This window comes from Aulonocara sp. 'chitande type north' Nkhata Bay, linkage group LG6 (assembly GCF_057382095.1).
Source record: "Aulonocara sp. 'chitande type north' Nkhata Bay isolate Kocher_YH1m ecotype deep benthic linkage group LG6, A_spYH_male_GT1.1, whole genome shotgun sequence".
NCBI lineage: Eukaryota > Metazoa > Chordata > Actinopteri > Cichliformes > Cichlidae > Aulonocara > Aulonocara sp. 'chitande type north' Nkhata Bay.
The window spans coordinates 23,625,868-23,640,851 of NC_141349.1; the positions used below are offsets into that span (position 1 = coordinate 23,625,868).

General features: G+C 38.2%; 1 protein-coding gene across 1 annotated transcript in view; it reads right to left on the minus strand.

The window, feature by feature from the left end:
• Positions 1-13,853, minus strand: part of ctnna2 (catenin (cadherin-associated protein), alpha 2) — a 333,673-nt gene extending 319,820 nt beyond the window's left edge. Inside the window, exon 1 of the mRNA XM_086295702.1 lies at positions 13,497-13,853. The gene's annotated coding sequence lies outside the window, so the exon portion shown is untranslated. The remainder of the gene's footprint in view (positions 1-13,496) is intronic.
• Positions 13,854-14,984: the final 1,131 nt, after the last annotated feature.

Below are 14,984 nucleotides of genomic sequence, written 5' to 3' on the forward strand. Positions count from 1 at the left end.
TTCACCAGTATGGTGTAAATGCAACAAACTAAATTCAGGTTCAGCAACATTTTTCCAATACTGTTTGACCTTCTAGAAACTTTTGTTTGTTCCTGTGCTTTAGGTAGTGTAGTTGCTTCTTGCCAACACCAGCCAAGCTTCACTCCACCAGCTACCAAGCCTGCCTCTCCCATCTGTATTCCAGCAGACACCCTCCTCAACTCACTCTGTTAACAGTCCAAACCTATATTTCCCAGCCTCACTGCCAGCTACAACTAACTTTGAACCACTTCCCCACTTACCACAACTGCAACATTTAAACTGCTAAATTGAATAGATCCTTTTCCAATCTGTTCTTTTTTCAGTTGTTCTTTTGGATTGCCTCTTCAGCTCTTAACAGATTCTGTAAATCTGGCAAAGTGCAGTGCATAAAAAGAAACAATTAAAAAGACATTTATGTTAAAGTCTCATGAGTTACACATATTGCATCTCAAAGTGATGAAAAAGAATATTCAAGCTCACTACAGTCCTTATGTGTGATTTGACTATTTTCTCCTGTGATGGTCTTAAAGGCAGAATCACAATCAAGATGCCACCCTGCCTCATGTGCGTGTAAACATGGATTAACGTCACTACACTGAATGTATTAACAAATGAGGTTAATACATGATAAGCATTTAAGGAGCAGAGAAATTAGGACAAATTCAAGTGCTAAAACAAGTGGGGATTACTCATAATATTTACATTTACAACACTATATTCAAACAAAAATGCAAAACAAAAATATATAAATGCATAAACGGTAAATGCTAAAGCATATTTATTTCCCAGCCCCTTGTTCAGTATGTTTACAGTAGTTTTAATATCAGTAATATATAATATTATCAGTACTGACTAATTTCTATTTTAAGCATGGGCGAGAAGCCGGGTAAAAATAATGCTACAAGAGGAAGGTCCTCGAAGTTGAGCTTGCAATACTTTTAACACTCAAAAGGAAAATTATAGTCTTATTTACTGCTAGACCATCTGCTAAACTCTCCAACAAAGAAAGTTAGTGGCGAGTCAAAAAACGTATTAGCGCTTACAAGGCTGAGGCATTTAAAATGCATTTCAAATGAAATATCTGAATGGTTATAAAGGACCATAAATTGCACATTTTTCTCCCTGAGAACATGCATATTATTCAAAGGTAGAAAACAACATTTAAACACTGCTTGCAATGCATAAAATGGGCATCAGCTCTTTTTTTACCCTCTGACACCAACTTTGTGACTACAATCCCTGTCATTTGCCATTATGTAAAGTTAATATGCCAACACTGCACTGACCCAGATTCAAAGCAGAGTTAAATACATGCACACAGATGCGTGGAGCAGCAGGGGAATCTGTAAATGCAGAAGTCAAGGCTCAAACTGTCATATCGCTGTTCTCCAGAGCCGTGTTTTCAGAGTGTCCAAAAAAGCCTGATCAAAGTAGAGCACAACCTGTGAAATTCTCAAAGCAGTCATGTTCTCTAAGGAACTCAAAACCCTTTTTTAAATACATAATGTCTGCAACAAAAAGCTGAGTTACAACGTCTTCTGATAACCTACCCCCAACTGACTGGAAGTGATCCCTCAATCAAATGAAACACTTTTCCAAAAAGTCACATTTTGTCCTTTGGATATAGTCGGTGTTAGTAGAAAGGGAAATTGTAATCTTGAGTATATCGCATTTTACCCCACTCATCAGGATCTGTTTGAGTGGCAACCCTAGAAATATAGTAAAAGAAAAGAAGCTTTAGTATAAGGTGCAGGACAGCTGGTGAATGTAAAAGTTTTGTTTTTTTATCATGAAAACACAAAAGAAGATGAGTATCATAGAAAAAAAACCAATGAGTGTGTATACCTTGTAGAATGCATTATGTACTTCGTAGAGCTGAATACTTCAGTAGCTTTCAACTAATACCTAATTCTTAAAAGGATGACTAGGCACTGGTTGTGCAATTATCATTCAAATGTTCCTTTAAAGGGTTACTGGCATTTCTCCCTTCTACTGCAACTAAAACAATACATCACACAGGGTGAAGTCCATCAATACTTAAAAGAAACAAAAAAAACAAATCCTAGACTAATTGGCTTTTACTCATTAATCAATTTGTTATTCTCTTCCCTAACAAACAGGAATTTGTTTTTCTCATTATTCAGTGCACCCAAATTAACTTGAACATTGGAAAACTCAACTAAAACAATTCATGTTTTATATCCAAAGTGGTTTGCCATTTACCATTGCCATTCCCCAAATGGGCTTTTTTTTTTTTTAATCTGTTTTCATTTAATCCAAATTATGTCAAAAAAAAAAATTTTCATTAGAACAAATGTCTAAAATCTGTCAGACCTTCATCACACCATATCTAAACATTCAGTCAGCTGAAGTCACGTCATTTAAAACTGTCAGGATTATCATTATTAACACTCCTCTCATTGTCACTTTTCTATGGTGAGTCTGCTGCACAAACAGGCTCAGATCAACAGTCCTAGAATGCAGCTGGCAACAGTAATATTTGTTTCCAGTGATTTGCTGCAATCTATAGGCTATGCCAACCAGATCTTCCAAGTATGAAGAGAACTGGATATGCTGCACGCAAGTACAGAACACAAGAAAGATTACAGATTCACTGGATAGACAGCTGAATGAAATCAATGACCACCACAGCAGCAACCAGACCAGCCTGTAGGTAATGAAACATAAGACAAGGCAGGCAAAGGCGATTGAGTTTTCAGTTAAGTTAAATATGTACATATACACATACACTAAAATACAGAGCTATATACTTAAAATCATAGATATTATTACTAGATGTATGGCAGCCCATGACAGTTTAGTTATGGTTTACTGTCTGGGATTAACTAATGACAGCAGTTTAGAATAAATAGGTCACATATAAATAAAGATTTATAATCCCACATCAGACATGAGGTTTGCCTTTGGAAGTGGAATACAGTTAAAAAGAATGAAGATGCATGCAATCTGCAACTTCTAAAAAAAAAATCAAACCATCTAGTGGATAACTAAAACCACTTCACTGTTTGTTTGTTTTTTATTACTGTTTTTATTTTATTTTTTAAATGTTATTTGGGGAATGCTCCCTGATTTGTGTTTAATTTCAAATACTGTAGAACTTGAGCACAGCAAAACTCATTGGCCAGATGAGAAAGTGATGGGAGGAAAGAGCAAACAGGACAATGAAAGCAATAAATGTTCTTCATGGATGCTGAACATGTATGTGTGCAGGTCATGGGTCAGGTTTTCCATGGCCATCTAATATTTAATATTATTACCATAGCCCTGTACGTTGTAGCAAAACAACATAATGGTCATTATCAGGTCAGCTTGAAAGACATATAAGTGGGCTTCTCATGATGCACATAATGTACATGTCCCCTGCTACATAACTTAAACTTTAACTTAGTCTTAAAGCCTCAAGCCCCCATCTTGCTGAACAGTAATACGTTGAAATCTTTCATGGTTGAGTACTCTTCTTTGAATTTTTATTTTTTTAAAATGCTTTTAAAACATTTTGTGAGGTGTGAATGCGGGTATGAATGTGAGTGTCTCTGTGTTAGCCCTGTAACAGACTGGGTGTACACTACCTCTCACCCTAAAACAGCTGGGATTGGCTCCAGTAAAAATTGGTAACTGAAACTGTAAGGTAACTGAAATAGGGTAACTTTTGTCTACAAAAGATTTTTTTTAAAGAATCCTTAGTCCAAAGAACCGGTTGGAGGTCAATCCAGACCACCAGTCTTGCAATACATTGATGGAAATTCTGGAACATGACATATGGCTGTGACTGGGCTCCTTAGGCCAGGGACCATACTATAGCTTACATAATGAATCATGTTGTGTTCAATTAGACAAGCAATTAGGAGGATCAACTAACTAAAAAAGTGCCTACTTAGTTCATTACAGCATGTGAAGAGGATAAACGTTTTCTTACAGACCTCAACAGAAACTGGCTTCATTTTTGTTTTATTTTAAACCAGAGAAAAATGGCGAACGTGATCAATGTCCAGAAACAAGTTGTTTAGCCAAGGTTACTAAAGTTGACCAAAGCAAAGAATGTACATGTTCTTAATCTCATGAAAACATTTTTTTTAGTGTTTCAAAGCACCTGACTGACTGGACCAAAGATGCATCTTTTAACAGGACAACCACTCTAAACCCACACCCAAGACAGCACTAAATCAACAGGAATAGAAACTAAGTCAACTGAAACTGTCCACTGAAGTTACTGTAAAAGAAAGCTAGCCTCTTGTTTAAAAACTCACACACAGGATCACTAGCTCTTGTAAAGTTTTAAAGCAGTGAGTTAATACTGGGTAACTATGAACGACTGTAGGCAAGAGAGAAAGGAACAGCAGGAAGCACAGTACACTGAAGTATGGGAATAATTTCTGAGAAATTGGGAAAGACGCTGAAAGCTGCATTCAGCCACTGCACTGTAGGGCATTTCTGTGAAAATCGGTAAGCAGCTGCAGATTCTAAGCCTTTAACACCCCAGTTTTTGGTTTATTTATAGAAAAGATCCATCTTATCTTGACTGAGGTTGAGGTTCATTTGAAATCAACTTTTGAAGGGGGGGGAGAATTATTTCCCCAGCCACTCATTCCAAGCTTCTAGGCTAAGCTATGAATGTATTGCTCCTGGTCAGCATATAGATTTTCTGTAAGAAAAGAGAAGAAAAGCAGTCACCTAACAATAGAGAAGTTAATTCGCCAAGACAGAGCGCACACACACACTGTGGGGGAGGAGCTAGCAAATACTTGGGGCCCATGTTGGTCCCAGATGTAGCCTGAGGTGGGGGTGTAAAAAGAATCAGAGAGAGAGAAGAGAGGCCCCAGAAGCACAGAACAACTGAGAAGATGAGGGACTTGAAAGCCCTCTAGCAAGACTTTCCACACAGCGTCGTTATTGATGATCAAAACAATAAGGTCGCATGATAGAGGATAGGGACAAAGCAGAAGGCGAGAAAGAACCTTCTAGCAACCTGAGTGTGTTGACATGGCACTGCATGGCTAGAGAAATGACAAATGTGCAAGTAAGGATGACCCTGAATTTCTGAAATTACATACAGTTCACCAAACAACATTGTTAGTGCTCATTCATTGATGCACATGCTACATCTGCAAAACACAGCGGATTCCTACAGCGATACCTCCCTGCTGTTGAGTCCTACTGCTTGTTAGTTGTTCATTAATCTCTGAACAGATGAAAAAGTTATCACAATTTTGGGCAATTTCCACATGTCACTATCAAATATCTTTTCAAAGAATAGACATAAAATTTTCTGTTTTTTGAAATACAACATTATGCCAAAACAATATCATAACAGATGCAATCGATAAAAACATCTCACATGAATTATCTGCATGAATGCATTTCATTTTTACTCTTTCAAGCACTCCTCTGAAGGTGAAAGAGAGATCCAAATCACCTGGACAAATTCTGGAAAATAACTTAGGCTTTGTTGTTATTTTATACGCTCAAACCGATAGGGCCACCAGCAGACAAAAAGAAAAATGATATTAACAATTCAATTTTGTCAGAATCAATAACTGCTTCCAAGAGACTGTGACATCTGTAGGAGGCTGGGGGAGACTCATTACAACAGTAGTGTGACACTTGGCAGCAGCGTGGCATAACACTCTAGTTCAGAACCTCTATGAGAAAAGGTGCCGTCTGTGCTGTGAAAAAATATACAGCTCTCGGGAGAACTGAACTCTGTCCACTGTCCACTCTGTTTTCCACTGATACGACTAAAATTTCATTAGAGGTTGTTTCCACTTCTTAATTAAAGTTGTTATCAAAGAACAGCTTTAATTTTGTAAAGGGAGCTCCTTGGTCTTTATGTTTTGCTGATTCAAAAGATTTCCATTATCTAACTAGCAGCTCACTGTGAAATAAGCAGACTGCATTTTCCCCAGATGCAAGTGTTCCCTTGACAAAACGCGCGATTACAAAATTTTGGGTTTATCAGTGAATTGTATAAAAACAAAACTTGCATTTGACATAACTTATATTTGGTGTTAGACCCAGCTGCTGCCACACTATCCACGGTAAGTTTATACTGTGTGGCAGCAAAGTTATGTTAGTTCTGTGAGTCTAATTAGTTTTTATTTTTATTTTGTTCCACTTTTTGCTTTTCCAAGGTGAGTTTGCTCATTTCAGTTGAGTTTTTATTAATTTAAGTGTTAGTTCAAGTCTTTATTACATTTTATTATATGGAGAGCATATGTCTGAGACAAGATTTATGGAAATTAGTGCAAGTATTACAATAAAAACACAGAACCTTTGAAAGCAGTTGATCACAGTGTTGTAGATATCCAAAGTCACACACACACACACACACATACCCAACTCTCTCTATCTCGACATATTAGCAGACGAAGGCAACCGTAGTGATAGATATAGCTATACCCAATGACAGCAACATCGGGAAAAAGGAACACGATAAGTACCAAAGACTGAGAGAAAAGCTCAAGAAGATGTGTAGGGTGAAGGCAACTGTGGTCCCAGTGGTAATCTAAGCACTCGGTGCATCGACCCCCAAACTGGACGAGTGGCTCCAGCAGATCCTAGATAACTGTTTTGGGGTTTTTTCCAGATATAATTTTAGTTTATTTTTAGTCAACTACAATGACCTTGTGTGGCAGAGCTGCTGGCACGAGTGTGGGCGTGACTACCTAAATGAAGGAATATAAATGTCTCAGATATCAGTTAAACAACAAGGTATACAATGAAAAAACATCTTTAAAATACAGTATTGCCATCTTTGTTTGCTTTTGGAAGAGTGACTCATTTAAAAATATAGATGATGGATTTCACTACTTTCTGTGGCCAGTTGTGCAGAAATATTATATATAACATTCCAGATTTCCCATCCTTATGCTGACTTCCCGAATGAATTCACATCAGTTAAATGAGCTAAAAAAATTGGGTTAGCTGTAGCAGAATACTTATGAAAAACCTGGTTTACCAGATGGCCACCAAAAGTTTCTCTCATTTTCTCCAATTTGACATGAAACTTAAAACCATGTTTGAAAAAGAGCTCTTGTGCAAAAAGCCCAAGGGGCTGTTACTGCTACTGAATCTATAAGCGCTATATGCTTACAGGCAGCTGGCCACAGTAAACACAGTATCTGTATGACTACAACAAAGTACATAGTTTAGTAGATCAGCACAGTGTAAAGGGAGCATCCCTGTGAAGTCCTGAACATTACATCCTGACATTAACTTGACATTAAACACTAAAGTGATGAAATATTTACCAGTAAAATTCCCATAAGTCAGTCTTACTACTTCAAATTCTTACAATCATTAAAAAAAAAACCTCATCATTTGTTTGAGTCTATAAAAACCGGGCAGAAAGCAGTGACAGCTGCCTGGATACCTTTCAGCCTAAGAGGATAAAATCTCAAGTTATATTTTGATTTTTAATGGAGTGCTGAATGGAATTTTAAAATAAGTGCAAAATCTAATTTTACCTTCTACCTCACTGTATTGCAATGGGACTTTAAAACAGGGGGAATGTAACAGTCTATCTAACTTGCTAATAGCTTGTCAATAATATAAACTGAAGCTTTCAATGTTATCCACTTTTGTTAAAACTGCTGCTGTATGCACCGTTTATCTGCAGACTCTATTAAACCACTGTGCAAATACAGTGTGTAGGACAATGCAAAGTAGTGTGCAAAAGTCTGCAGTCTTCCACGTTTTCCATTGCTTGATGGATTAAACTAGAATCGCACTTATTCATGTTCATAATTCAATTAATCTTGACAATATCTCTAATGCTACTGACTGAAATGCAGCTCCAAACACGACCACTATGTTTCATGCATGGCTGTAGAGACTAATGCACCTGATGCCACTGATGTTAACTTCTTGTGTGGTGACAGCCACCGTTCCACTGTGATTATTTCTGACATGGCTTCAGCGATCATTAAACAGATCAACTAAAGGGTCAGCTCATTTCTCGGGTCCTGTGTCAGATCCTTTCTCTATATTTTCCTATTTCTTCCAGATACTTTTTTCCTCTGTTGTACATTGTTTCAAGGCCTGCCAATTCTTCGTTTGTCCTCCACATGTCCATTTACCTTTTATTTCTTAAGGATATTAAACACCCTGCTGAGATATGCCAAGTTCTCTTTCGAATCACCTTAATGGCGAAAAAACATTATCTTAAATGTCAACCTGTTATCTTTTGTTTTTTGTAGTTTGAACTAAAGAAATGCGAATAAATTATATAATTTTGTGACAGTGTGCTAGTAAAAGGTGCCTAAAGATACAATTTAAAACAGTCTTCTTGCAAAGTTGTCTGTTATGTTCAAGCACATTAGTTCATCCTTTGAACTAGGTGTCTCTTGTACGCTTGAATGTTTCATAGATCAGTATTGAGTGGCTTAACAAACAAACAAACAAACCATTCCTCTGAAAATAGTCATTGGGTGAATAAGCAGCCAATGTCCAAAGAAAAACCATGAAAGACCTTCAAAATATCTGAAGAACTATTGCTCAGGACCATTTCTTTATATTTTGCTCCTTGGAAGCAAAATATAAAGAAATGAGCGGTGGCTCAAGCCCTTTGCACAGTGCCAAATTGGCCATTGATGTGGACATGAGCATGAATAGTTATCTGTCTCTCTGTGTTAGCCCTGTGATGGACTAGTGATATGTCCCTGGTGTACCCTGCCTCTCACCCTCTGGCAGTTGGAATAAGTTTCATGGCCCACTGCAACTCAGAACCGAATAAACAAACGAAAATAGATGGATGGTTATATGGATGTTTTTTGTTTTGTTTTTTAAAATATTATCACACTCTGATTTTGAAGCCATCCCACACCTTAAAATCTGTGAATATCTGTTCGCAGCTTACAGTGGCTGAAAAGGGCAGGATTCCTATAATTCCAAAGTGCTGTTAAAAATTTAGCTGCAACCTGGTTTTAAGATCCAAGTTTCAAAACATTAAAATTTAACAATTGTTCCCACACAAGTCAATTCGTGATGACACAAGAGATGCACATACATTGCACTTTTCATTTATTTAAATTTTATTAGCTTCTTGAGTCTCCTGATGGCTTCCAACACTTCATGAGCATTTTTTTATGGGAGGAAATGTTATTCGACCACACCCACTCACAGACCATCCTCAGTAATTGAGATTGAGTTTATTGATTTTTCTTTTTCTTTTTTTTCTCTTTTTTGGTAATGACAGTCTTGTAAAGAATCAAGCTTGGCTGGAACACTATAAATGTTCACTCAAACGGCCCTTTTTCCCGGCATTGTAGCTGCAGTTGTGGTCTTTTGCAGAATAATAGACATGAAAAGTAAATTAAGAGAATACCCCTGTTCTTTGTGGCTGTGCCAAACTGCTGCTGACACGATATTTTCAAGTACTGCTGGATCATCTAATTTATTGTCCCCCTTGAAAAAATAAAGATCTCAGTCCTATTTTTTCCTCTATAGTCCATTGTGGAATAATGTTCTATAAAAAGTTAAGGATTAATCTAACCAATGCAACATATGCCCATGTCATATACTATTGAGTAGGCTGAAAAAGAGTTATCTGTCCCCACACACACAGACCAATAACACTGTTTCGCAGCAGCACAGTATTATGCCTTGAAAATAGAAGACAATGAATGCTTAGTGAAAATGCCTGCTGTCTGGACAGTGCAATTCTACATGAAGGCACAGCAGGATAATATAAACCCTAGTTTTAGGAGAGTTAAAATCGACACTGTGGACAAGTGTGCTACAAGAATCGATTGTTTGCTGTTGTTGCTATTGCCTCATCCCTCATCTCTTAAACACCATCAAATATTTGTGCAAGAGCTGGAGTGAAAGAGGGCTTAAGAGGAGAAGCAGTCGTGTTCCACTTAGCGGGGAACCATGGCTACCTCAAAGCTCTGCTTCGGTATAACAACAACAGGGGGTTCCATGGTAGTCAGCCAATATCACTTCCTCTCCCAGGAGACAGAGAACACAATGCACTCCTGGCTGCGATTGATTGCACAGTCACACCCATAAATTATGGCCTTTCCTTATCCCCCAGTGACAGAAACGGGATTTTATACTGTAAATGACATACACTAAATGAGCCAAAATATTTCCATGATTGCATAAAGGTGGCTGGAAAAAACTACAATTTTTGTTATTTGGATAAGAAAAGAGTTTAATTGTCTCACAATTAGTTCAAATAAATTTTGCTCAACAATGGACAATGTTCTGATTGTGATTGTGTGACTTTGATTTCAAATTGTTGTTGAAAGGTTTGAGTTCTTCGAAGCAGTGGTGTATGATGTACTTATCCGCAGCAAATGTATTCCTCACATGCAACAACTCTAGTTTGAAATCCAGCAGGCCGTGCTGGTGGACTCAAACAAACTCTAATTAAGCCAACGAAAAAGAGGTCTATCTAAAAAGAAATGTAACGATATTATTTAAAGTGTTAATTGTATTATTTCACCTCTTTATCCTGCCATCAGACGGCTCTTTCCATCGGGAAACAGAGAACGTTATATACTTCTATAATCTCTTAAAAGCCACTAGACCAGCGATCCCCAACCTTTTTTGCGCCACGGACCGGTTTATGTCTGATAATATTTTCAATGACTGGCCTTTAAGGTGTCGCGGATAAATACAACAAAATAAAACCAGTACCGGTACCAAAAAAATCGGATTTATTCATAACACACGGGAAAAGACCCAGGGCCACCGAGTTAACAATAAAAACTATAGAAAAATAACGCTAAAAACCGATAAAACCCCTTAAAATCATAAATTTCACACCCGAGCCTCAACTCTCGTGGTCCAGTACCAAACGACTCACGGACTGTTACTGGTCCGTGGCCCAGGGGTTGGGGACCACTGCACTAGACCACTTAGCCAATCATTAGACATTATCAGACTCTTCAGATATTTGCTTGTTAGATTGATGTTAGGTTTCATAATTTGGATATTCTTGTTTGCTTTGTTTATAAGGAAACATGGACCCTCTCAGCTTGAGTGCTGACAATCCTCTCACTCAAGGAATCTATCACCATGCTCCAGCTGATCTCATTGTTGTCTATTTAGCAACTTTTTTAACCAGACCTTTTTGTTGTCCTTTTCTGAAAAGGGCCAAGCTCGCAATAGACAATAGCAAAAGCATTGCGTCACTTCCAGCTAATCATTTTACTTATGCCTGTTGGCAAAATCACAGCAGACATACCTTATCTACAGCACTGCACTGCATAGTTTCTGTCCCCATACTACAAACTGCTTCTCCAAACTAGGGAGTGCCAGCATAAGCTATAGGTAATACAGTGATTAAGGGTAAGTACCTCATACAAAACTACTTCAAAGAAACTGAGCTTCCCCTTTAGGTTTTTCCAAAAGATCAATGTGATTAAAAACCCTGTAAATAAACAATGTCATGCTACTGACTAAAGCACACTTAGCATTGATTAAAATGACAACAATTAAATATATATAAATCACAAAGGTTAAACAAATAAGCCCTGCATAAAGATAAGGTCTAAGGCAGATGGTTAGACAGTGACACACATATGCAGCGTGGAATCACAGCTCTTGCTTTGGCTGTCTCTTGTCAGTATTGTGTAAAAGACATATTTAGTGCTTATAGTTTTACATAGCAAAATTAGTGCAGCTACACGTCTTCTCTTTGATCATCAAATCGAAGCACGGGAATCTAATTGAGTGCTGAAATCATTAGCTGATTATTTGATAACTATTCTTCAGAAACTAATGCGACAGTTTTGTCAACAGTTTTCATACTTGCGCTATCATTCAGGTTATTTTACAGGCAAGACTGCCTCATCTTCCACATTTTGCCTTATTTAATTTATCCTCAATATGTGTAATACTGTTAAATGTTAAACTAAATTAAAATGTAGGCACATTTTACATAAAATTGCTTACTAGTTTTCTGGAACTGTATAAACTAAATGATTAATTTGTGTATTTGAAAATAACTAATGAATTACCTGAACATATAAATAATCACTATAGGTGTAATCACTGTGACAGCTGGCAAACATAACATCTGTTGATGCCTTTGGAGGACACACATATAGTTTTTTTTCTTCCTCAAGACTTCTTTTAAAATCCAAATCATTAACACTCTAAACAAGATTCCTCTTTGATTTGAACTTCGACTGTCTCATTTGTTCCAGGCTTCCCCTTTCTAGCAAACAAAATGTGAAGATAAACATAGGAGGGAGAGACCAGCACAGCCCATCAGTGTCAGCTCAGCATGCCCCCTTGCCAATCAAAAGTTCAGATTCTAAATCGAGACACTGTGTGAACTCTAGAGGCTTCTGGGATCTCAGATCTCCAGTTACAGGAAAGGAATGAGGCAAACTACACTGGGTCACCAAGCAGAGTAATAAATGAACGCAAACACTACACACACAAACTTAGAATTTTACAAAAAAATAAATAAATAAATAAATAAATAACCAGAAACTCAAAAATGTATAATATGCCAAACCCTCACTCGACTGTATGTTATTCCTATGTATGAGTGCTTCCGCTGAATAGAGCGCTTTAGTTTATTCCACTGTGCCATAATGTGACAATAGGGCGATTTAAGGGCATGAAAAGTCTATGCGTAAGTGAACTCGGGTGGGCTAAATAAAGAGGCTACTAAAACAGCTATTCCTCATTTAAAAAGAAACGGACTTGGCGTTAAAAGTAGGGTTTGCACTTGCAGCGTTGAGACAAAGCAAAGCTGTGTAGCGTCACTTTGCCACTTCACTTCACATCCTCGACTCGGACGAAGACGGTGTTATAATAACGGAATCAAAATCAGCTGCGAGCTAATAATAAGTCTTCGGCTGCCGCAGAAAAAGAGTGATGAGCTCACAAGTAACAAAGTAACAGTCTCGGCTAAACAAAGAGGATTAAAATTATCTAAGAAATGCAACAGTGCTGTTAACAACACGGCGGGTGCATGCTTCACTGTCTCAGCGTAAAACAAGAAACGGGAGGTGTTCTAAGCAGCCCCTGAATAATTAAGCAGCTTCCAATGCAGGTGTGGGTCCGTTATTTTACTGGCAATAAAGTACCCCGGTGTCTTTTAGCTTTAGCTACTATACTAGCCTAGCAGCCTAGCATGGCTCTGCCCCACAGACAGGCTTTCAGCACTGGGTTCACTGGATAGCAGCGCTCGGGAGTGCGGTTTAGATAACGTTAGCAGAGTGGGCGACACTGAGATTTTTAGCTAACGAGAAATTTCCAGCTCAGTATATAAAAGTCTCTTGATTCTGCTATGGTAATAATGAAGCGTAAAGTATTTCGACGAGGGGTTGTAGTCAAGTGCCCCGCCAAACTGGCTAAAGCACAATGATGAATGAAAAGCCGGACCTCGCCTAAGCTAATGTTAGCAGCACGGCGGGTCAGTCAGTGCAGCAAGTGTAATGCTACCAATGTGCTAGCAGCAAAAATCTCTCAGCTGACAACTAACTACATACCTTTAACCGTTGGAGATGACACCTCTTGTAGGTCCACAAACTACTCACGGCGCCTGTTCTCACTGAGTATTTCCCAAACAGAAAACGAAGGGGGTGGGGGGGCCTCCTATTCAGTAAAGCCACAGCAAAACGTGCAAATAGACTCAATCCGGACGCTTTCCTCAGTCTTGTGGTGCTGAATCTAAAAGCTACACGCTTCTGTCGGTGTCTCGGAAGTGCCTCCTCCTCCTACAGCTCCCTGCGAAATAATGACCCCTCCCAGCGCTCCAACCACAACAACGGAGTAGGCAGGTGCAGATGATGGTGCGCTACTAACGGAAAGCCTTGCAACATAGTGGACTGTGTGTGTGGTAGATTCCAGGGCTGTCAAATCAGGAGAGTCTCCGTCGTTGACGCATGCGTGCTTCCTGTGTGCGAGCGCTTCTACGGGGTGTAGGAAATCTGGGACTCTGAGAGCGGGATGGAGCTGTTGGTAATATTAAGCAAAAATATACTGTATTTGTGTTTATGACATCATCAAAATTGAAGAAATAAATATAATAATATAATAATAAATAACAAGCCTACTAAATTAGCTGTGTGGATAACACTAGGTGTGATTTGCAGAAAGTTATGACTGATTATCTTAGACAGGATAGACACTCGATATTTTGATAGTGTGACACCAGCTTGAGAGCCAGCGCTGTGCGTGATACATAAAGAATTAATGTGTGCCTGGCAGTTATAATAGTTTTGCATGATTCACTAGATTTTTTTAAAAAATTATTTACTTCCCTTTATTTTTGTTTCAAAATCACATTTTGTTCTTTCTGGATCTTTCTGGATTGAATTTGCCTGTTTTAGTTTATTATTAATAGTTGAAAAAAACATTATTAGGAATAGGTTTTGCAATTTCCTTTTACAAAAAAAGCAAACACTTTTATCATTTACAGTAATGTAAATATCCTCATCAAATCAATATGCACCAAAGCCAAAGTTGAGACTTTCCTTGTTTTTCTTAGCAAGCTACCAAGTTAATTTTTTCTTTTCACCTCTATTAACTACAGCTACAGTTTCTTTTTCACAGCTAATCTTCAGGAATTCGTTTTCCAGGAAGTTAGGAAAAGTGTGACAAGGACCCATTATGCGCAGAAGGACCCTGAAGCTGAAACAGTAATTGTATTATTTACATTACTTTTACTGCTGTGCCTTTGCTTTCTAAGAAATACTGAAGAGATGAAAATAAAAAATCTACAAGGGCTCCCACTCCTCCTGTTCACATTCATATCATTTATTGACTGAAGTCCTTTGTTTATTGTAGTAAAATTGTAACTTAAATCAAGAAATCAACAAAATCAACTGGGGGTAGGGATAGCTCAGTAGATAGAGTGGTGGCCCCATGATCAGAAGGTTGGGGGTTCGACTCCACTGAATGGTTACCCTGAGGTACCCCTGAGCAAGGTACCATCCCTACACACTGCTCCCCGGGCGCTGCATTGGTGGCTGCCC